Source organism: Mustela putorius, unplaced genomic scaffold (assembly GCF_011764305.1).
Source record: "Mustela putorius furo isolate JIRA1106 unplaced genomic scaffold, ASM1176430v1.1 tig00003834_pilon_pilon_pilon, whole genome shotgun sequence".
Lineage (NCBI taxonomy): Eukaryota > Metazoa > Chordata > Mammalia > Carnivora > Mustelidae > Mustela > Mustela putorius.
Genome location: NW_025421987.1, coordinates 113,080,963 through 113,105,492, shown reverse-complemented (window position 1 = coordinate 113,105,492; position 24,530 = coordinate 113,080,963). Strand labels below are relative to the sequence as shown.

Here is a 24,530-nt window from a genome sequence, read left to right as displayed (position 1 = left end):
ATTTGATAGCATCTAAAACTTGAGGAAAAGTATATTTTTAGAGAATAATAAAGGCATATAGGTTTTAGAGGACAAGGAATTTAGTTACCTTGGACAGAGGTCTAAGAAAAAGCACCTGGGCAAGAAAGTCATGATATGCTAAAGTAATGGTAAGTGCTTTTGGGAGGCTGACATTTTTAGTGCTCAGGAATGATATAAGAAATGACATTAGGTATGTGGGTTGAATTCACTTTATAAAAAGTTTTGAATATAAAGCTGTGGAGAAGGGGAATTATATTCTGTAGTGAGTGGGAAGCTATTGATGGGTTTTAGAAGGGGAAGGTATGGTACATATTACATTGTGAGTTTCTTGTCCTGTATTTGGGAATATAATGCTATACTGGAGGGAAGAGGATTTGAAGGAAAGGAAATTATGCTTATTTGAAATAATGACTTTATTGAAAGGAAAAGACGTTATGGAGGTAGAATTGACAGAAATTGGTGACTGTGGGGGGGTAGGACAGTGGTGGTGAGGGAGAGATAGCAGAACTAGTATGGAGAGGAGGAATGTTAGCTGAAACAGTATGTATTAAAGTCAGAAAATGAATGTGCACTTTGTCACTGATGTGACTCCTCCTGTCATTCATGCAGCAAAAAGAGGGGGTATTTAAGTTTGGAGGTCAGCAGAAAGGTCAGGGCTGATGGCAAACATTTAGTAGATATCACCTAGATGGTGTTATAGTTGAATACATTTCAGAGATTCATGAAGAAAGTAAAGGGAACATATTAGTGAAGAATTATATATATGGATATATTTTATTTTTTTAACTTTTTTTTTCTTTTTTGCATTGTGAATACTACCACACATTTAATGAGTAAGCTATATCAATTCTATACAATCTCTTTCAGAAAATAAAAGCAGAAGGAACACTTTCTAAATCATTCTGAGACTAAACATTACCTTTTTATTTTAATTTAAATTCAATTAATTAACATATAATGGATTATTAGTTTCAGATGTAGAGGTCAGTGATTCATCAGTCTTATATAAAACCCAGTGTTCATTACATCACATGCCCTTCTTAATGGCTGTCATCCAGTTATCCCATCTTCCCGCCCCCTTCCCTTCCAGCAGCCTTCAGTTTGGTTCCTATGATTAAGAGTCTCTTAAGGTTTGTCTCCCTGTCTGATTTCCTCTTGTTTTATTTTTCCCTCTCTTCCTATATGCTCCTCTGTTTTGTTTCTTGAATTCTGCATATGAGCGAGAACACATGATAATTGTTTTTCTGTTATTGACTTATTTTGATTGAGTCCTGCATCAGGCTCCCAGCTCAGTGAGGAGTCTGCTTCTCCTTCTGCCCCTCACCCCACTCTCATGCTCTTTCTCTCTCTCTCTCTCAAATAAAATCTTAAAAAAAATAATATCCCCTAGTTCCGTCCATGTTATTGCAAATGGGAAGATTTCATTTTCTTTGATGGCTGAGTAGTATTCTGTTGTATATATGAACCACATATTTATCCATTTATCTGTCAATGGACAACTGGGCTTTTTCCATAGTTTGGCTATTGTGGACATTGCTGCTATCACCATTCGAGTGCACGTGCCCCCTCAGATCACTACATCTGTTTCTTTTGGTAAATACCCAGTAGTGCAATTGCTTGGATGTAGGGTAGCTCTATTTTCAGCTTTTTGAGGAACCTCCATGCTGTTTTCCAGAATGGCTGCACCAGCTTGCATTCCCACCAACAGTGTAGAGGGTTTCTCTTCGCATCCTCACCAACATCTGTCATTTCCTAACGTGTTAATTTAACTTTAGCCATTCTGACTGGTGTGAGGTGGTCTCTCGTTGTGGCTTTAATTTGTATTTTCCTGATAACCAAGTAATGTTAAGCGTTTTTTTATGTGTCTTTTGGCTGTTTGTATGTCCTTTTTTTTTTTTTTTTTTTTTTTTTTTTTTTTTTGAGAAATGTCTGTTCATGTCTTATGCCCATTTCTTGATTGGATTATTTCTTCTTTGGGTGTTGAGTTTGGTAAGTTCTTTAATAGACTTTGGATACCAGCCTTTTATCTGATAAGACATTTGCAAATATCTTCTCCCATTCTGTTGGTTGTCTTTTGGTTTTGTCCACTGTTTCCTCTGTTCTGCAAAAGCTTTTGATCTTGATGAAGTCCCAATAGTTCATTTTTGCCCTTGCTTCCCTTGCCTTTGGAGACCTGTCTAGTAAGAAGTAGTTGTGGCCAAGGTCACAGCAGTTGCTGCCTGTGTTCTCTGCAAGGATTTTGATGGATCCCTATCTCACATTTAGGTCTTTCATCCATTTTGAGTCTGTTTTTGTGTGTGGTGTAAGAAAGTGGCCCAGTTTCATTCTTCTGCATATGGCTGTCCCAATTTTCCCAACACCATTTATTGAAGAGACTTTTTTTTTTTTCCATTGGGTATTCTTTCTTGCTTTATCAAAGATTAGTTGACCATAGAGTTGAGGGTCCCTTTGTAGGTTCTCTTTTCTGTTCCATTGATCTGTGTGTCTGTTTTTGTGCTACCCCTTACTGTCTTGATGATTACAGCTTTGTAATAAAGCTTGAAGTCTGGAATTGTGATGTGCCCCACTTTGGTTTTCTATTCAACATTCCTCTGGCTGTTTGAGGTCTTTTCTGGTCCCATACAAATTTTAGGATCATTTGTTCCATTTATTTGAAAAAAAAGTTCATGGTATTTTGATAGGGATGGCATTGAATATATAGATTGCTGTAGGTAGTATGCATATTTTAACAATATTTGTTTCTCCAGTCCACAAGCATGGAATATTTTTCCATTTCTTTGTGTCTTCCTCAATTTCTTTCATGCATGTTCTATAGTTTTCTGAGTACAGATCTTTTGCTCCTTTGGTTAGGCTAATTCCTAGGTATATTACAAATTTTGGCACAATTGTAAATGCGACTGACTCCTAATTTCTCTTCTGTCTCATTGTTTGTGTGTAGAAATACAACTGATTTCTGTGCATTGATTTTATATCCTGCCACTTTTCTGAATTCCTGTATGAGTTACAGCAATTTGGGGGTGTAGTGTTTTGGGCTTTCCTCATAGAATATCATGTCATTTGTGAAGAGTGAGAGTTTGACTTCTTTGCCGATTAGGATGCCTTTTATTTCTATTTGTTGTCTGATTGCTGAGGCTAGGATTTCTAGTACTATGTTGAACAACAGTGGTGATGGTGAACATCCTTGTCACGTTTCTGGCCTTTGGGGAAAAGTTCTTAGTTTTTCCCCAATGAGGATAATTTTCACTGTGGGTTTCTCATATATGGCTTTTATGATATTAAGTCATGTTCTTTCTATCTCAAAAATGTGGAGAATTTTTATCAAGAAAGGATGCTGTATTTTGTCAAGGATGCTTCTATTTTGTTTTTCCTGCATCAATTGAAAGGATCTTATGGTTCTTGTCCTTTCTTTTATTAATGTGGTATATCACATTTGTGGATGCTGAACCACCCTTGCAGCCCTGCAGTAAATCCCATTTGGTTGAGGTGAATAATCCTCTTCATGTGCTACTGGATCCTATTAGTATCTTGGTGAGAATTTTTACATCCATGTTCATCAGGGATATTGGTCTGTAATTCTTTTCAGTAGGGTCTTTGGTTTTGGTATCAAGATAATGCTGGCCTAAAAGAGTTTGGAACTTTTCCTTGCATTTCTGTTTTTTTGAAACAGCTTCAGAACAATAGGTATTAATGCTTCTTTAAATGTTTGGTAGAATTCTCCTGGGAAGCCATCTGGCCCTGGACTCTTGTTTGTTGAGAGATTTTTGATTACCTCTTCAGTTTCCTTGCTGGCTATGGGTTCTGTTCAGGTTTTCTTTTTTTTTCTTTTTTTTTTTTAAAGATTTTATTTATTTATTTGTCAGAGAGAGAGCGAGCGAGAGCAAGCACAGGCAGACAGAGTGGAAGGCAGAGTCAGAGGGAGAAGCAGGCTCCCTGCGGAGCAAGGAGCCCGATGTGGGACTCGATCCCAGGACGCTGGGATCATGACCTGAGCTGAAGGCAGCGGCTTAACCAGCTGAGCCACCCAGGCGTCCCTGTTCAGGTTTTCTATTTAGTCCTGTTCGTCAGTTTTGGTAGTTTATACATATCTCTAGGAATGCATCTATTTCTTCCAGAGTGTCAAATTTGCTCATAATATGTTCTTATAATGGTATTTTTTTGGTGTTGGTCCTGATCTCTCGTGTTTCAACCATGATTTAATTTATTTAGGTCCTTTTTCTTTTCTTTTTGGTAAGTCTGGTCAGGGGTTTATCAATCTTACTAATTCTTTCAAAGAACCAGCTCTCAGTTTCATTGTTCTGTTCTACTGTTTTTTTTTTTTTTTTTGGTTCATTCATTTGTGCTCTAATTATTCTCTTGATGGGTTTAGGATTTATTTGCTTCTTTAGGTGTAAAGTTAGGTTGTGTATTTGAGATCTTCTTTTTTTGAGAAGGGCTTGTGTTGCTATATACTTCCCTCTTAGGTTCATTTCTCCGGCATTCCTCAGGCTTTGAATGTTGTGTTTTCATTTTCATTTGTTTCCATGAATTTTTTTTCATTCTTCAATTTCCTGGTTAACCTCTTCGTTCTTTCGTAGGGTGCTCTTTAGCCTCCATGTATTTGGGTCTTTCCAAATTTCCTCTTGTGATTGAGTTCTAGTTTCAAAGCGTTTTGGTCTGAAAATATGCAGGGAATGATCCTAGTCTTTTGGTACTGGTTGAGACCTGATTTGTGTTCCCAAATGTGATCTATTCTGGAGACTGTTACCTTGCATTCGAGAAAAATTTGTGTTCTGTTGCTTTGGGATGGAATGCTTTGAATATATCTGTAAAGTCCATCTGGTTCAGTATGTCATTCAAAGCCATTGTTTCTTTGTTATCTTCTGCTTAGATGATCTGTCTTAGTGAGTGAGGTGGTATAGTTCCTATTATTTTAACATTATTGATGTGTTTCCTTAATGTTATTAATTGGTTTATATAATTGGCTGCTTCCATGTTAGGGGCATACATATTTACAATTGTTAGATGATTTTGTTGGAGAGACAGTTTAATCATGATATAGTGTCCTTCCTCATCTTTTATTATAGTCTTTGGCTTAAAATCTAATTTGACTGATATAAGGATTGCTGCCCCAGCTTTTTTTTGATGTCTATTAGCATGATAAGTAGTTTTCCATCTCCTTACTTTCTATCTGGAGGTGTCTTTGGGTCTAAAATGAGTCTCTTGCAGACAGCATATTGATGGGTCTTTTTTTTTTTTTAATCTAGTCTGATGCCCTGTTGTCTTTTAATTGGAGTATTTAGTCCAAGTAACTATTGAAAGATACAAATAGTGCCACTGTTTACCTGTAAAGTCATTATTTCTGTATAACATCTCTGTTGCTTTCTGGTCTATGTTACTTTTGTGCTCTCTCTTTTCTTAAAGGATCCCCTTTAATATTTCCTGCAGAGCTGGTTTAGTGATCACAAATTCTTTTAGCTCTTTTTTGGTCCTGGAACCTTTTTATGTCTCCTATTTTCAGTGACTTCCTTGCTGGATGAAGTGTTCTTGGTTGCATATTTTTCTGATTTAGCACTCTGAATATATCATGCCAGTCCTTTCTGGCCTGCCAGGTCTCTGTGGAGAGGTCTGCTGCCAGTCTAATGTTCCTCTCCTTGTTGGTTACAGACCTCATTTCTCTTTGTCTCTGAGATTTGCAAGTTTCAGGATTATATATTGTGGTGTTGAGCTATTTTTATTGATTTATATCTTCTACTTTTGAATGCTTGTTTCCTTCCTCAGATTAGGGAAGTTCTCAGCTATAAGTTGCTCCAGTATACCTTCTGGCCCCCAATGCTCTTTCCTCTTCTGGGATCCCAACTATTCTAATATTGTTTTAATCTTTGGTATCACTTATCTGTCAAATTCTCCCCCTGTGATCCTGTAGTTGTTTATATCTTTTTTATTCTCCACCATTTTGTCTTCTAAATCACTGATTGTTCTTTTGCCTCATTGATCCTCGCAGTTAGAGCCTCCATTTTTGATTGCATCTCATTAGTAGCCTTCTTGATTTCAACTTGATTAGATTTTAGTTCTTTTATTTCTCCAGGAAGGGATTCTCTAGTGTCTTCTGTGCTTTTTTCAAGCCCAGCTAGTATCATTATAATTATTATCTGATCTTTATTTCCAGCATCTTACTTATATCCATACTGATTCGGTCCCTGGCAGTCAGTACTGTCTCTTTTTCTCTTTTTTGAGGTGAGTTTTTCCATCTTTTCAGTCTCTCAGGAGAAGAATATATGAATGAGAGATGAAAATACTAAAGTGGTAACAACAACCCCAGAGAAATATACACTAATCAAGTCAGAAGACACCTGAAACAGACAAAAAAAGAATGTAACTGATTGGTGAACAGAACAGAGTAATATACTGGATCTTGTGTGTATATTGGTCTGTTTGTTAGAAAACTAGATCCTAAAGTTGTAAATGAAGAAAAACTTATACATGTACACAAATGCAATGAAGGGATAGAATGTAACTGTAAAAATGAGAATTAAAAGACAACAAACAAAAAATGGAAAAAAAAGGTATGAGGAAACAGCTGAAGAGAACAATAATACACAAAATCGTGGGTGTATTTTGGAATATTTGTTAGAAGAAATTGAATCCCAAAATTGTAAAGAAAGAGAAAGTTATGTATATACAATATAAAATTAAAGACAATGAAAGGATAGAATGTAACTGTAAAAATGAAAGTTAAAAAAGACTTTAGAGAGGTTATGAAATTAGTTGAAAAAGGAAAGAAAAAAAATTAAAATTGAAAGACTAAAGAATCATGAGGAAAAATACCCATGAATTCTGTATATTGTTTTCCCCTAACACTGAAGTTTTGTATGTCTGTGTGACTGGGAAACTTATTCTTGGCCAGGATGTTTTTGCGGATCTTCTGGGTGAGTAGTTTGTTGCACTGATTCTCAGGTGTCTTTGCCAGGGCCAGTCCTGCACTGTCCTAGAGGTTAGGCTAAGTGGCCCAGGTTGCTTTGTGTGGCTTTTGTTCCCTGAAGGCTTCCTCCTCAGCTTTAGAGGAGGAGAATGAAAATGGCGGCCTTCCAGTCTCCAGTCTTAGAGCCGAAAGCTCAGGGCCCCACTTCTCAGTGCACCCTCAGGGAAAAGCGATCAGTCACTCCTGCCTCCCTGGTCTTAGTTCACATGCCATGCTCCCCTGGCCTGTGACTGAGTGTTTTTTTAAATCTCAGGCACATGACCACGTTTTGAGTCTTGAAACTCTGCAGGATCCTGCTGCACACATGTGGGCTGCTGGTCCCAGGGGAGATAGGAGGGGCGATCTCATCCTGGTTCCACTGCCTGCTTGGCCTCTGCTTGGAGAGCCATGCCCCGGTTTGCAGTTTATGGGAACGCTGAGCTATAAGCCCACTTCTGGGTTTGCTGATTGCAGCTGGCTTTGCTGCTCTGATGCCTGGGAGCTCTGCTGCACTTACGTAATCCTGGTCATCCTGTGACCTTAGGGATTCAGAGACCACCTAGAATTTTGCCCTGCCTCACTACCTGAGTGCATTTCAGGCATTTCAGTGCATCCCTCACCAGAGCAGACATCTAAAAGTTCCAATTTTGTCCTCTGCTGCTATATCACTTTCTGGTGCTGTGTTAAGGAGGCTCCCTCCCCACCATGGTCTATCTCTCCGTATACTGCCCCACCTCCTACCTTGCAGAAAGTGGTTGCTTTTCAATTTGTATAGTTGCAGCTATTTTCTTAGATCTTCTGTTGAGTTTGCAGGTGTTCAGAATGACTTAATTAGCTATCTAGCTGTATTCCTGGGACCAGACAAAACTGAGGTCTCCTACTCCTGTGCCATCTTAGACTCCTCCCCATTTTTTAAACAGTTTTAACTGCTATAATTCACATGCTGATCAGTCCATTTATTTTAAAGTGTACAATTCAGTGGCTTTGAGATTTCCACAGAGTTGGTCAGGCATCACTACAATTAGTTTTTAGAACTTTTCATCATCCTTAAATATGATTTGTGCTGCTTAGCCATAGGCTTTACCATTTCTGCAAAAAGGCTATTGGAATTTTGATAGAGATTGCATTGAATCTGTAGATTACTTTGAGTAGTATTTATATCTTAAGAATATTAAGATTTCCTACCCATAAACTTAGAATATCTTTCCATTTATTTAGGTCAACTTTAATTTCTTTCAGCAGTTTTCTGTAATTTTTAGTGTATAAGTCTTTCATTTCCTTGGGTAAATTTATTTCTGGTTGTTTCATTCTTTTTGATGCTATTATAGATGGAATAACTTTCTAAATTTTCTTTTTTGGGTCGTTCATTGCAGATACACAACTGATTTTGTGTGTTGAAATTGTACCCTGCAACTTTGCAGAAATTGTTTATTTGGTCTTCTGGTTTCTTGTGGATTCTTTTGGAATTCTGTTTTATATATAGGATCATTTCACTTGTGAATAGAGATAGTTTTACTTCTTCTCTCCGAATTTGGATGCCTTTGACTTTTTAAAATTTCATTGTCTAACTGTTCTGGCTAGAATTTCCAGTAGATTGTTGAATTGCAGTTGTAAATATGGGCATCCTAGTTTTTTCATGATCTTAGAAGTAAAGATTTCAGTCTTTCATCATAAGTATGATGTTACCCTTGGAGTTTTCATAAGTGCCTTTTATCCTGTTGAGGGGGGTTTCCTTAATTCCTGGTTTTCTAAGTGTTTTTTTAATAAAAGGGTGGTTTGAATATTAAGTGCATTTTCTGCCTCAGTTGTTATGATCATGTGCTTCCCCCCCCATTCTATTAATGTGTATCACAATGACTAATTTTGTTGTGTTGACTCATCCTTGAATTCCTGGGATAAATTCCACTTGGTCTTGATGTAAGTCCTTTTAATATTCTGTTGGATTTGGCTTGTTAGATCTTAGTTGGACATTTTTTTTAAAGATTTTATTTATTTATTTGGCAGACAGAGATCACAAGTAGGCAGAGAGGCAGGCAGAGAGAGCGGGGGTGGGGTAGGGGGAAGCAGGCTGAGTGGAGAGCCCAATGTGGTCTTGATCCCAGGACCCTGAGATCATGACCTGAGCTGGAGGCAGAGGCTTAATCCACTGAGCCACCCAGGTGCTCCTGGTTGGACATTTTCTGACATATTCAGAGTATAATCTGTAGTTTTTTTTTTCATGTGAAGCCTTAGTTTCTTTTTGGTATCAGGGTAATGCTTGGTGCTTAGAATGAGTTGGGAAGTTTTCCCTTTTCTTTCATTATTTTTAAGAGTTTGAAAAGAATTGGTATTAATTCCTTAAATATTTGATATAATTCACTGGTGAAGCCATCTGGTCCTGGACTTCTTTATTGGTAGGTCTTTGAGGTAGGTCTAGTGGCTTAGGTTATTTGAAGTTTTTCTTTTTCTTCTTGAGTCAGTTTATGTAATTTGTGTGTTTCTAGACATTTATCCATTTCTCTGGGTTATCTAATATGTTGGCATAAAATTCTTCACATTATTTTCATATGATCCTTTTTACTTCTCTAAGTCTATAGTAATGTTTCTACTCTCATCTGTGATTTTTGTTATTTATGTCTTTTCTTTTATAGCTAAAGATTTGTCAGTTTCATTGATCTCAAAGAACAGCTTCTGGTGTTGACTCTTTTGTGTTTCTTTATTTTACGTCTGATCTTTATTATTTCCTTCCTTCTGAAAGCTTTGTATTTAGTTTGCTTTTCCTTTTCTCAGTCCTCAAGTTAGGTTACTGGTTTGAGCTCTTCTTCTTAATGTAGGCATTTAAAATTATAACACCCATCTGAGCATGATCTTACTGTTTCCTGTAAGTTTTGATATGTTGTGTTTGTTTTCATTCATCTCTAATTTCTGATTTCTCCTTTACCAATTGCTTGTTTTGGACTGTATTAGTTTCCATGTATTTGTGAAATTTCCTTCTGTAGTTTAGTTTTATTACATTGTGTCAGAAAAAAGATAATTTGTGTAATTTCAGTGTTTTGAAATTATTGAGACTTGTTTTATGGTGTAACATATGGTCTTTCCTGGAGAATGTTCCATATGCACATGGATGAATATATTCTACTATTCTGTAGAGTGTTCTATATATAGCCGATTAGGTCTAGTTGGTTTATAGTGTTGTTTATGTCCTCTATTTTCTTATTGATCTTCTTGCCAGATGTTTTATCTGTTATGAGAAGTAGAGGATTGAACTCTCCAACTATTTATGTGGAACTGTTTATTCTTCAGTTCCACTGGACGCTTTTTTGTTTACTTTTACAATAATTACAGAAAAGAAGCACTTGCCTCTGCCATTTTGTTATGTGTTTCCTGTATATCTTACTCCTTTTTTGCCTCTCCATTACTGTCCTTTTTTGTGCGTTTAATTGATTTTTGTAGTGAATCATTTTGATTCCCTCATTTCCTTTTGTGTATATTTTTAGATATTTCTTTGTGGTTACCATGAAGATGACTACTAATGTTCTGAATTTATCACAGTCTAGGTCAAATTGGTACCAGCTTAACTGTAATGCATACAAATCTCTGTGCCTATGACACCTTTGTCCTCTCACCCTTTTTGTTTTTGTCTCTGGTTATGTCTTTATACATTGTATGCCAGTACCACAGATTAATAATTTTAAAAAATGTATTTTTCTTTTAAATCTTGTAGGAAATAAAAAATGAGGCTACCAGTAAAAAGTACAATAATAGTGGCTTTTTATTTGCCCATGTGTTTACCTTCTTTGGAAGTCTTTATTCATATGGCAATGAGTTATTTTGTAGTGCTTTTCATTTAGACTAAAGCATCCCTTTAGCATTATTTGGGACCCATTATATGGGTCTAGTGGTAATGAACTATGTTAACTTTTTTTTTTTTTTGCTTTTTTTTTTTTTTAAGTGGGCTCCACACCCAGCGTGGAGCCCAGAGTGGGGCTTGAACTTATGACCCTGAGATTGGGACCTGAGCTGATATCAGGAGTTAGATGCTTAACTGACTGAGCCACTGAAGTGCCCCTATCTGGGAATATCTTAATTTCTGTCTCATATTTGAAGGATGGTTTTGCCATATACAAAATTCTTGGTTGACAGTTGTATTAGGCTGGGTTTTCCAGAAAAAAGAGAATCAATAGGATGTGTGTGTGTGTGTGTGTGTCTGCACACCCATCACGTGTGTGCATGCATGCATTTACTTAAACATTTATTATAAGGAATTGGCTCAGGTGATTTTGAAGGCTGAGAGATCCCACAATTTGCAGTCATAAGATGGAGACCCAAGAAAGCCAGTGGTGGTCTTCTAGTCAGAGTCCGAAGGCCTGAGAACCAGGATTGCTGATGGGTTGTTTTGGTCCGAAAGTTGGTAGGCTCCAGATCTAAGCAGAACCAGTGTTTCAGTTCAACTCCAAAGGAAGGAAAGGACTATAGATCCAGCTCAATGCAGTTAATCAGGGGAGTTCATTTTTACTCAGTCTTTTTGGTCTTTGATTATCTGGTTGAGGCCTACCTACCTTGTGAAGGGGAATCTGCTTTACTCAGTCTACCAGTTCAGATGTTAACTTCAGCCAGAAACACCTACACAGACATATCTTAAATAATGTTTGATCAAATGTCTGGCCACTCTGTGGTTCAGTCAGGTTGACACATAAAATGAACCATCTCAAGGTTTCTTCTTATAGTACAAATTTGTTATCTTACTGCCTTCTGTCCTCCTTGTTTTCTGATGAGAAATCAGCTGTTAACCTTATTGAGGCCTCCCTGTACTTGATGAATCACTTTTATTGGGCTGCTTTCATGATTCTGTCTTTGGGCTTCATTAGTTTTATTAGAATGGGTCTCTGAATTTATTCTGCCTAGCATTCAACCTTCTTAGATTTGTAGATTCATCAATTTCATCTTATTTGGGAAGATTTTTCACCTCTTTAAACAGTCTGTTCCTTTCCTTTTCCTCCCTTTGGGACTCTCATATTGTCTGTGTTGGTCAGCTTGATGTCTCAGAAGGTCTCTTAGGTTCTGTCTTTTCTTCATTCTGTTCTCTCCTTCTCAGATTCAGCAATTACAAATACCCTAAATTCAGATTCATTGAGTTTTCTGCTTGCTGAAATTGCTCTTGGGTCAGTCTAGTGATTTTATTTTATTTTTTCCCATTGTCATTATGCTTTCAATTTCAGCATTTCTCTTTGGTTCTTTTTTATAATTTCTCTCTTTATCGATGCTCTAATTTTGCTTATACATTGATTCTATGAATTGTTTTTGTTGTTTTTTCTTATTTTCTTTAATCTTTTTAAGCATATTTTAGACTGTTGTTTTAAAGCCTTTGTCTAGTAAGTATGATGTCTGGATTTCCTCAAGGATAGTCTTATCAATTTTCTATTGGATGGGTCATTCTTTCCTGTTTCTTCCTATGCCTTGTAATTTTTTTGTTGTTGTTGTTGATATGTTGATAACTGGGTATATGGATATTATAATGTTATAACTCTGTAAATCAGTAGTCTCCATTTTCCTCAAGGTTTTATGTCTTTTTTGTTTGTTAAAGTCTCCAGTAGTCCATTTTGTTGAGTGTTTTTTTTTTTTTTCAAGTCTTTTTTTTTTTTTTTTTTGCAAAGACTTTATTCCTTGTCATGTGTGGTCAGATAATTCTCTCGATTTAGTTTGTGTTCATCCAAGTTTTGACAGACTGATTTGAGTGCCATAAACTAAAACAAAAACCAAATAGTTCTAAACAAATGGAAGAATACCTTTCCTGGGGTCTGTAGATTGACTGTCAGGGCAGTCCTTCACTTAGGCAGATTTGCACTGAGCCCAGGGGTCATTCCAAGCTTAGAGATCTCTCAGGTCTTTCCTTCCCTTCCATTATCTTCCCTTCCACTTATTTATTTATTTATTTATTTAGGACAGGGCAAGTGAGCACATGTGGGAGGGAGGGGCAGAGGGAGAAGCAGACTCCTTGCTGAGCAGCAGCCTGATGTGGCTGAGCCCCTCCTAGGACTCTGGAATCATGATCTCAGGTCGTTTCTCAGCATGCATATTGTTGTCGGTGTATGTGTTGTCTTCACAGTTTCATCTATACTCTTAATTTGTCAAAGAAATACTCTGCAGCGTTTGCTCCTGTGCCTTAGGTAATTTATTCTATGTTTATATAGTAATCTTTTGTTCCAGGCCTTTTAAAGTTGTCAGTTTTGCTTGCTATGTTTTCAAATGACTACTGGCTCTTCAGCTTGAGCTCTGAGTTAGGTGAAACAGAGATGAGCATCTTGCATCAGTCCTTCAGGTAGTACCCAGACAGGTGAGAATAGATATTCACATGAATTTGTGAATAAAATCTGTTCTGCTGTCTCTGGGAACAGGGTTCCATACTAGGAACATAGATTAAAGTTGCTGCTGTGCCAGGTTTTAAAATGGTCTTTTTCTTTATTTGTCATTTGCTTGGTTGTAAATCTTTATCTGTTTTCCCTAGTTTTAACAACTTGGTTCTGATAGTGCTTGTTTTTTGACATTTCTGTCAGGTGGGAGTACTTGAAGTTCCCTACCTTGTCATTTTGCTGACTTTGTTTTTCATTGTGGTTTTAATTTGTAATTTTCTGATGACTAACGATGTGCATCTTTTTAGGTGTTTTTTTGGCATTTATATATATTCTCTGGAGACTTGTTTATTTACATCTTTTGTCCAGTTTTTAATTGGGTTGTCTTTCTGTTATTGAATTTTGAGATTCTTTTTTTTAAGATTATATTTACTTATTTGACAGACAAAGATCACAAGTAGGCAGAAAAAACAGGCAGAGAGAGAGAAAGAGGAGGAAGCAGGCTCCCTGCTGAGCAGAGAGCCCGATGTGGGGCTCGATCCCAGGAACCTGGGATCATGACCTGAGCCGAAGGCAGAGGCTTTAACCCACTGAGCCACCCAGGTGCCCTGAATTTTGAGATTCTTTATATATTTTTGTATATTGAATACAAATAACTTATTAGGTAAATGACTTAGAAACATTTTCTTTTATTCTGTGGGTTGTCTTTTCACTTTGTTGAAGTGTTGAGCTGTACACTGAAGCACAAAAGTTTTAAATTTTTAGTGATATTTAGTGATACTTATTTTTCCTTTTGTTACTTGTACTTTTGGTGTCCTAACTCCAAACTCTACTTAAGGGGCAGGTGGAAAAAAACAAGAGAGTAAACTACCGGTATCTGCTATTAGAATGACCACTGGGTATGTACATGTTTGATTTTTGAATGCTGATTGTAGGTGTCAGTTGTGTGAAATTATGGTTAGGTTTCTCCTAGTTATAATCCATTTTACCTGTCATTATTTTCCCTTGGTCATTGTAGATGTTTTCTGTTACATCTATCCCTCATAGGGCCTTGTCTGAGAATTGATGCTTCAGCTTCAAGGGTAGGCCTCTAAAGCTTTGTAGTGTTTATAAAGGAGGACCATCGTATTCCTAGTACATATAGCTGTTGGGACCATAGGTAGACCCCTGTGCTAACTTGGATAAGCAGCTTTTCAGCAATTTAGAATTGTTGGAAAGGAAAGATTCAAGTTAGATTCTGTTGGGTTCTTCTTCTAGACAAATGTGTATTACTGAGGCATGGACAACCATGGTTAGCCTATGGTCATAGAGAAACAGTGGAGGGGACTGGTGTGTAGAGAGCAAAATGAAGCCCACTTTCAGAGAAAAACTGACTGTCACCTTTTAGAGGCAGTTTAGTTCCAGAGGTTAGAATAGATTTAATTCTTGGCAGCTTTGTAGTACCTGATTTCCAACTCCCACTGTAATTTCTACTTGTCAGTTCTGTGAAATACCTTTATTTTTTTTTAATGTAAGTTCTCATTTTGGGCTAAGTACCTTTGTATATATTTTTCTTATTGCCACCCAGAAAACTTTGCCTAAGAGAGTGGCATGTTGAGATGAAAATATCCACTGAGTAAACAGAAGGGAGTGAGGAGACCATTTCCTGTGAGATGTTGATAAAATTTTAACTTGTAATGCTGGGCAGTAACACAATGGTGATGATTATTTTTAATGTGGATTTGAGTGCTTACCTGTGATTTAAATTTAATTAGGCATCTGTTTTATATTGCTTATGTTCTTTGGTGTACAGGCTTTCTAATTTAAACAACTTTTCTTTGAAAATAATAGAATGAAAATAATTTAGTATTATCTGTAAAATTGAACATATATGTAACCTGTGACACAATTTCCCTTCTAGTTTGTAAGTCATATTCTTGTATGTGTGTACCAGGATATGTGCTCAAGAATGATTTGTTAGATGCATTATTTGTAGTAGTGTAAACTTAGAAATACTGAAATATACAGCATAGGAGAAAGGATGAAGTTGTGAGTACATTAACATGTTCATACAGTCATATATTGAAGTGTTATAGAGTAGTACAAATTAATGACCTATAACCACATATACTCACACTGTTCATCTTAGACACATACAATATTTAGTGAAAACTAGTGTGTCTTCTCCGAAAAAAACACATACCCAGGCTTACCTTGGAAATATTTCTTGTTTGGTTACAGATCTCTTTAATAAGTAAATATTGCAAGAAAATAAGTCAGATGAATATTTTTGGTTTCTCAGTGCATATAATAAAAGTTTATACTGTTGGTGGCAATGCAAGTTGGTGCAGCCACTTTGGAAAATAGTGGAGATTCCTCAAAAAATTAAAAATAGAGCTACGCTATGACCTGTCACTTACACTGCTGGGTATTTACCCCAAAGATACAGATGTAGTGAAAAGAAAGGCCACATGTACTCCAATGTTCATAGCAGCAATGTCCACAATAGCCAAACTCTGGAAAGAGCCCAGATGCCCTTCAACAGATTAATGGATAAAGAATATATAGTCCATAAACACAATGGAATATTACTCAGCCATCAGAAAGGATGAATACCCAACTTTTGCATCAACATGTATGGGACTGGAGGAGATTATGCTGAGTAAAATAAGTCAGGCAGAGAACGTCAAATATATGGTTTAACTTTCTTGTGGAACATAAGGGATAACATGGAGGACATTAGGAGAAGGAAAGGAAAAAGGGAATCGGAGGGGGAGATGAACCATGAGAGACTGTGGATTCTGAGAAACAGTTTTACAGGGAAAGGTGTGGTGGAATGGGTAAGCCTGGTGGTGGGTATTAAGGAGGGCACAAATTGCATGGAGCACTGGGTGTGGTACATAAACAACGAATCTTGGAATACTACATCAAAAACAAATGATGTACTGTATGGTGACTAACACAATACAATAAAAAAGTTAATTTTATACTATATTATAGTCTATTTAGTGTGCAATAGCATGTCTAAAAACCTTAATTAAAAAATACTTTATTGCTAAAAAAATTTTTATTGCTAGAAAATGTCAACTATTTTCTGAGCTTTCAGTGCGTCATAATCATTGATCACAGATCTTCATAAATAATAATGAAATAAGTTTGAAATATTGCAAGAATTACTAAAGTATGAGACAGACACAAGGTGAGCAGCTGTTGGGAAAATGGAGCTGATAAACTTGCTTGATGCAGGGTTGGTACAAACCTTCATTTTGTTTAAAAAAAGGGGGGGCAGTATCTGTGAAGTGCAATCAAGTGAAGCACAATAAAATAAGCTATGCCTTGTAGTGTGATTCTTATTTTAATGGGGGAAGTTCAAAACAAGTTAAAAACTAAACAAAGTGTTTAATTATACAAAAACAGGGTAAAATGTTAAGGAAATGTGAAAGTATGATCAAGGGAAAAATTAGGATAGTAATTTCCTCTAGGGATGTGGGGCAGGTTATAATTGGGGATGAAAACACCAGGAACTTAAATATAATGTTCATATTGTACTTTTTAGGAAAGAGATGAGTTGATCATATTTATTTATAGATATCATATTTATTCTCTACACATATTGAATACCTCCTTAAAGCTAAAAACTTATAAATATGTTTGGTATAAAAAATAATATATATATATTTACAAAAATAACCATCATAGAAACAAACTCAGCATTTCTAAAACTGAAATAATCACAGTCTTTTAAAATCAAGTGTTCTTGGGGTGCCTGCATGGCTCACTAATTTGAGTGATAGACCCTTGGTTTCAGCTCAGGTTGTGATCTCAGAGTCGTGAGATCTAGCCCTGCCTTGGGTTCTGTGCTTAGTGCAGAGTCTGCTTGGGACTCTCTCCCTCTCCCTTTCCCTCTGTCTGTCTGCCTTGCTCACACACATTCTCATGCTTTTTCTCAATTAAAGAAGTCTTTAAAAAGAAATCAAGTGTTCTCTCCACACTTTGCTCTTTATTTGCCTCATACCATCTTCTCAGCCTCCAAGTCTTAAGGGTTACTCTTGACTTCTTTATCCTCAGATTAATTTATTGACTTAACTTACAGGTATTTACGTGCTACAGATATTGTAATAAGCAAAATTTATAATGAGCATTTTCCTAAAATAAATGAAGCAGTCTTTATCTTTTCCTCTCTTGTAACATGAGGTTATTCAACAGGTTCTTTCCATTCCTATCAATACGCCTAGGTGAATCTATGTTTTCTATTTAGAGTCCCTGAATTTCAAGTCCTTACATGCCTGTACTGTTTCCTGACTGGCTTTCCTATCTGTATTCTTCCCTCTTTTTAGTTCATTCTTCTTCTTCTTTTTTTTTTTTTTTTAAAGAATAATTATTGGAGAGAGAGCACGTGAGTGAGCTTGCAGGAATGCCAGAGGGAAGAGGCAGAGGGAGAGGGAATCTAAGCAGACTCCCTGCTGAGTGCAGAGTCCATCAAGAGGGCAGATCCCATGACCCTGAGATGATATCCCAAGCCAAAAACAAAAGTCGGACACCCAACCAACTGAGCAACCCAGGCACCCCTTAGTTCATTCTTCTTACTGATACAGGATTCATCTTCCTAAAGCGTTTATTGATCATTTTTACACATTTCCTCAGAAACCTGGAGTACTAGAATGTTGAGGTACATTTTCTTTAGGTGGGGTACCAGTCTTCTACAAACTATTTTTTTTACCAGGGGTCCACACTCCTATTTGGGGCAGGAGGTTAGGGGGACACACAGGTACCTCTCTTACTGGTTGCTTCACCTTAAGGCGTGGGGGTGGAGGTGGCCTGCCTGATATTCTTACTCTTTGTGCTGCTGATAGCCTTCAGACTTCCGCTAGCTTCAAATAACATAGCTTTTTTGTATTTGGGATTCTCAGAGAAACTCCTGTATTTTGCAGCAAATGTGGTAGTTTTTTGTTGTTGTTTGTACTTCAGTTAAGATTTTGTTTTCTGTATTCCTGGTATTCCTCTTAGTTTCTGGTCTACCTTCTGTTTTTTTTAGTCTGGTCAGCACTGGAATCATTGTCAGTAGAATCAACATTTCATTGTGCCACTGTCTTAGACAAGGTTCTTTTGGTGCCAGTAACAGAAATTCATACAAGACTGCTTAGCCCAGAGTAGAATTTATATCAAAAAACAACAAAAATCATTTCATAGAACTGATGAGGGGGAATTGCAATTGATCTTTACAGGAATTTGGAAATCAGGGATCATGTATTTTAGATCTAATTTCTGTAGATTTGGTATGAAATAGGGAGGCTACAGTGTGAGTTGAGTCCACTATCTTGATTCAGTCTGATTACCAGTTTTAAAATCAGTTTGCTGAGTAGATTCCTTTATATATAGGAAGTTTGGTAGAAGATATTTCCATCATGGATGTCCAGTTGTTATTTCTAGCCTACTTTTATATGTAGATGTGACCAATTTATAAGTGTTAGAGGAGGAAACTTCTACAGGTGGGGGCATCAGTTGAAACACTTAAAGTATGCTATTTAAAGATCTTATTTATTTATTTGACAGAGATCACAAGTAGGCAGAGAGGCAGGCAGAGAGAGAGGGAGAAGCAGGCTCCCCACTGAGCAGAGAGCCCGATGCGGTGCTCGATCCCAGGATCCTGGGATCATGACCTGAGCTGAAGGCAGAGGCTATAACCCACTGAGCCACCCAGGTGCCCCAAGTATGCTATTTAAAACTCTTTAGGATATTTAAAGTTTTACAAAATGTGGACCAAAGATCATAGTTTTGAAGCTTCTAGAAAAAATAAGTTTTATGAAGTTAGAGTTAATTCAGAATACTAATACTAATCATTGTCAAGAAAAATTCACTTAGCAAAAAAAAAAGGCAAAGTAACATGAGAAGGGTATAATGTACCCATTTACAGTTAGGGTTTTTATAATTTCTTGGAAGTAGCACATATGTACCTTTTTTCTTGAGTTGCAGTGGCAGTCTCTTTTGGAAAGTTAATGATTTTGCTGGAAATATTTAAATTGGTATGTTATCAAGTTCTGACAAGGATATTTGGAAATCAGAAGTATTATATGTTGATGGTAATATAAATTGATAAAGCTGTTCGGAGAATAGTTGTGCAGTATTCAGTAAAGTAGAAAATATACATGTATATACTTTCATGTATGCCTTAGAACAGTGTTCTCAACCAGGGCATTGTTACCTCTCAAGGGACTTTTGGTAATGCCTGTAGACCTTTTTGGTTGTCACATCTGTGGAGGCATCTAGTGGGTAGAGATCGAGGATGATGCTAAAATGTCCTACAGTTGACAAGGCAGACTCCCACAACAGAGGATTATTCAATCCAAGATGCCTGTAGTGCTGAGGTTGAGAAACCTTGCTTTAGAGAATAAAGTTCACATGTTTTTATATTGTGAACATAGAGGTTTGCTCAAGGATGTTCCTTAAAGCATTGTAATACTACAAAATTAGAAACACTCCAAGTGTCCATTAGTGGACAATTGGATAAATAAGATGTGGTCTGCATATGTGATACAGTACTTCATAATAGGAAGCTTCATTTTAGGGTATCATTCATAATAGTATTCCTATTATAAAGTAATTGGAAGTACTGAACCACATACTGTTGAAAGGAATGAAGTAGAGGCTCCTGGGTGGCTCAGTTGGTTAAGTGTCTGCCTTTGGTCCAGGTGGTGATCTTGGCTGATGAGCATTTTCTGAAAAGATTAAACCTGGAATCGAGCTCCTTGGCTGACTCCCAGCTCAGCGGGGAGTCTGCTTCTTTCTCTCCCACTGCCCCTCCCCTCAACTTGTTTTCTCTCTCTCCCAAATAAATAGAGTCTTTTTAAAAAAAGGAATGAAGTATATCTATATTAGTAGATCACAAAGATAATGTTGAATGAAAAAAGCAAGTGTTTTTTGTATACCACTTATGGAAATTGAAAAAATACACAAAACATGACTCTTACTGCAATATGTAAATAAAAATGTAGAAAATGTAAAAGTACATGCCAGTTTCATGACAGTGGTTACTAATAATGAGGTGAAAAGAAGGAAATGGCACTAGGAATGATGAATAGTGGACTTTATCTCTACTTAAGTCTTTTATAAATATAAAGTGAAAAAAAGGTTCATAATTATGGACTTTGAATTCACAAAGTGAGTGCCATTTGTTATAAGTTCTGGTTGGGGAAATGTAGATATTTGTAATATTATTTATTTATTTATTTTTATAGTTCCAAAATTTCTCAAAAAAAAAACTTACCTAATGAATTCCATTTACACCTTTATCTACATTTGGGTTTCATGGCACTTAGTATAGCATGCTTTTTCTTTTTTCAGTTCTTTCTGCTCAAGAAGTTAACTTGGTTTCTTATGGAGAGAAGTATAACTATTTTAAGGTATTTGTTTATTTAATTTATTTTATTTTATTCGTTGTTATTATTTTAAGGTATTTGTTGTTTATTTTATTTATTTTATTTGTTGTTTATTTTATTTATGTGTATAGTTGTGGAGAAGCTATATTAACTGCCATTAACCAGTAAGTTTGTGCTTACTTCACAAAAGTAAAAGCCATCAAAAAGAACTCCCAACAACTGTTTATTTTTGTGTATTAGAATATATAGAAATAATTGGGCTTTCAGGAGAAACATGAACTATTTCTCCTATTTGGACATTTTGTTGCACTGATTTCTTTTTATTGTAAAAGTATTTGATTATAATGGTTTAATCTTTTTAGTAAATATTCAGTAAATTAAATTTATCTAAGTGATTCTAGGAGCTTTACCCCAAAAATGTACTTTAAAATCTGAACTCACATTTTCTGAATAACTGAAAATTTTTATAAATGTTATTAAAGAAAGAAGATGGATATAATGTTCAATATATATATTTTGGAACATAAAGATCAATTTTTATATGTGATAAAATATATTCGTAGCAAAATGAAGTGGAGAGAGTGCATGACCTATAATTTTTTTCCTTAAAGTGATATTGTGTCTCAAATACAATGTAATTAAAAGTTATAATAACTACTCATGATACCTTTGAATTTAAATTATGTCAAATTAAATAATTTAGATTAAAATTGCATTTATCATTATATGAAAGTTTATAATTTTTAAACAAAAAGCATTTACTAAAAATTATCCCAAAGTTTAGAAAACTCACTAATTTAAATTTAAAAACTTAAAATAACCTTTAGTTAATGATTTTTATGTACTTTTCTTAGAACTTAAATGCAAAAATAATAACCCATATTTCCTTACATGTAAATGGCAATCCAATCAAAAGGTGACTGAAAATTAATGACTTTATTTTAAAAGATACAGTTCTTAAAATTTTAGATTAGCTATAATTTTTTTGTTAAAGGATTTAATACAAATGATAAGAATGGCTTAATTATAAAATTCATAAAGATAATTTAAATTCAGAATATTTAATTTAAGATAATTTATGCTCAAATGTATAATTATGAATAGTTATGACTTCTAACTATATAGAATTTAAAATAAGTCCTATAACCTTTTTAGATAATTTTCATAATTAGGTGAGAACAAGGCACGAACTATCTCCCATTTGATTTTCTTGCTAATATTTGCAATTTAATACTAGAGTTATTCCTTAATTGCTGAAAAGGAGTCATCTATAACATGGTTACTAATTATTTTTCTATAATACAATATGTAATTTTAAAGGTTTTATTCAAGAAATGAGTTGGTTAAAAACTTGTAACAGAACAGCTTATTAATGCTGTATATGTAAAGGTAGAGTTAATTCTTTGGTGGATGAAGTGTTTATGGAAAAGAATAGCTGATTAAACTTAGGAATTTATTAGAATTAATTTTCCTTCATATGTAAATATCTGTACTCCTCCAATAAAGTCATGAGGTTCTGGTTTGAGCAAAACGGTGAGACCTTTAACTGTACCCTTTTTAGTGCTGGCTCTGTGAGGAAGTACTACAAACATTGTGCATTCTTTTCGAGTTGAATTTTAGGGAGATAATATGGAATGGGAGAGAATTAGCAGTTATTTTAAAATAATACCCACTGCTGGAGAAAATTAATGATTGCCATTAGCTATTTTGGGTTCTGTTCCCAATATCCCATATATGAGTTTATTGCCTGTTCGGTCACTTATTGGGGCTGTTTTTTGTGGGAAAACTTTTGATTCTCTGACTTAGGATGTAGGTATCTGTAATTTTAGTTATTGAATATCCCTCTAGTAAGCTCAAGGGGTGCAAAGTACTAACCTTTATTTTCCCCCAATTTTAAGCCATTTACAAATGTTTATTATGATGAATTTTGGCTTTGTGGCTATTTATGGCTGCTGTAGAATTTGATTTGCTTTTACTTAAATATTTTAAAAGACTGTTATTTTTAGTATTATCTTAAAAACTTATTTACCTGTTCACTTCCATGTTTTAAGTAAGGATCAGGAAGTACCAATGAAAAGCTTATAATTATGGGAACATTTTCTGCATATGGGTGTGTGTGTGTTTGTAGTGTTTGTATGTGTGTGTATGTGTATATGTATATCTAATTTTTTAAAGCCTGCCTTTCTCTCCACAGAGAAGACTTGAAGCAGCTGAGAATACGCACAAATTTGATTATAAATTTGAATAAAAACTCAAAAAGGCACTGAGGGATATTTCATTTTTCTTTGTATTAGAATGACTGGTGATTAAACTTGGTGTGGTTTATCAAAATTTTAAATTATAAGGGTGTGCCTGGGTGGCTCAGTCAGTTAAGCATCTGACTTTTGGTTTAGGCTCAGGTCATGATCTCATGGGCTGTGAGATTGAGCCCTGACAGACTCCACCCTGAGGTTGGAATAAGCTTGAAGATTCTCTTCCTCTGCCCCACTTTCCACTTGTGGGATTGCCAGTGTTGTGCTCTTCCTCAAATAAATAAATCTTTAAAAAAATTTTAATTATAAGGCCAAATATTCTCAGATCCTGACCCCTGAGTCTGGTTGAAACAATGCATTATAAAAAACCCAAACACCAAAACCAAAAAACTTCAGCCTGAATTTCCAGCTTAAATCCATTTTTATTCTAAACCACAAAGTTAAGGTGTTTTGTGTCTTTATGTGCTCAGGTATTAACTTTGAATCAATACGTCTATGGAATAATTTGGAGAAAACTTTCTCTTCTTTAAGGACCTAGCCCCTGAGCTTTTCAAAAGGCTTTCTGCCTTTCTCATCCTTCACTCACTTACCAGATGGATGTTTTAACTGCTTAGCCCAGTTTTACTTTCTTTTGAAATTATTTTTCTATATCCTGAGATGTAATACCATATGAATCATATTAAGGTTCAATGAGCAATTAAATTTTTAAAAATCTTGCTGAATTGTTTGAATTTAGTGGCACTGAATCAAATAGGTTAATACATCATTTCATTTCATTTATTTGTTATATATGCCTAGTGATTGTCCTTTTAGTTGCATGTGATGGGGAATGATGCTAAGTAGCAACTGTTGATTAGATTTTGGATATCTTTTTCTGTTTATATTGTTACATTTAATTTACATATCTTTTCTTGTATATTTTTTGATGCTGTTCAACATGTTCTTTCACTTTTTAAGCTTTTAGCCATTATTATATCTGTTATATAAAACTGAGGTCCCATCAGGTTATTGTGATACTTCAATTAGATATGTGTCATATGTTTGAAAAATGACCAAACATTTACAAAGGTATTAGTTATGATTCTTCATCAGGTGGTGTGATGCCTTAATTTCTGTTTTTCAGGTAGGTTTGAATTTATATTTGATTTCTGCCAGGTGTCTGGGCGGGATCTTTTAAATGAACAGCATTTAGAAATAAAAGAATCTGTTCTGCTTAGAGGATTTGATAAGGTAAAGTATGGTGCAGTTTTATGTAGCTCACCTAACATTGAAAAGGACAGTAAATGGGAATTGGAATCCTGTTCATTTCAGTGTAATTTTTTTTTATTATGTTCAGTTAGCCAGCATATAGTACATAGTAAGTTTTTGATGCAGTGTTCAAGGATTCAGTAGTTGTGTATAACACCCAGTTCTCATCACAACCTGTGCCCTCCCTTAATACCTATCACCCGGCTACCCCTCACCCTCCTCACTTCTGGAGTCCTCAGTTTCTTGGAGTCCACAGTCTCTCATGGTTTATCTTCGTCTCTGGTTTGTTCCCATTTTCAGTATAATTGAAGGTATTTTTAGCCTGTGCTAATATAAAAATGTATTTCTTCTTGTTTCATAAACGTTATACATTATAAAAAAATAACTC

The 24,530-nt window shown here is 35.6% G+C and overlaps 1 protein-coding gene across 3 annotated transcripts in view; it reads left to right on the top strand.

Moving 5' to 3' along the window:
• Positions 1-24,530, top strand: part of TBC1D5 (TBC1 domain family member 5) — a 554,967-nt gene that overhangs the window by 26,631 nt on the left and 503,806 nt on the right. For 2 of the 3 annotated variants that reach the window (XM_004773530.3, XM_004773529.3), the window contains exon 2: positions 20,608-20,666. The exons of the other annotated variant lie outside the window; for it this stretch is intronic. The gene's annotated coding sequence lies outside the window, so the exon portion shown is untranslated. The remainder of the gene's footprint in view (positions 1-20,607; positions 20,667-24,530) is intronic. 3 annotated transcript variants of the gene reach the window in all.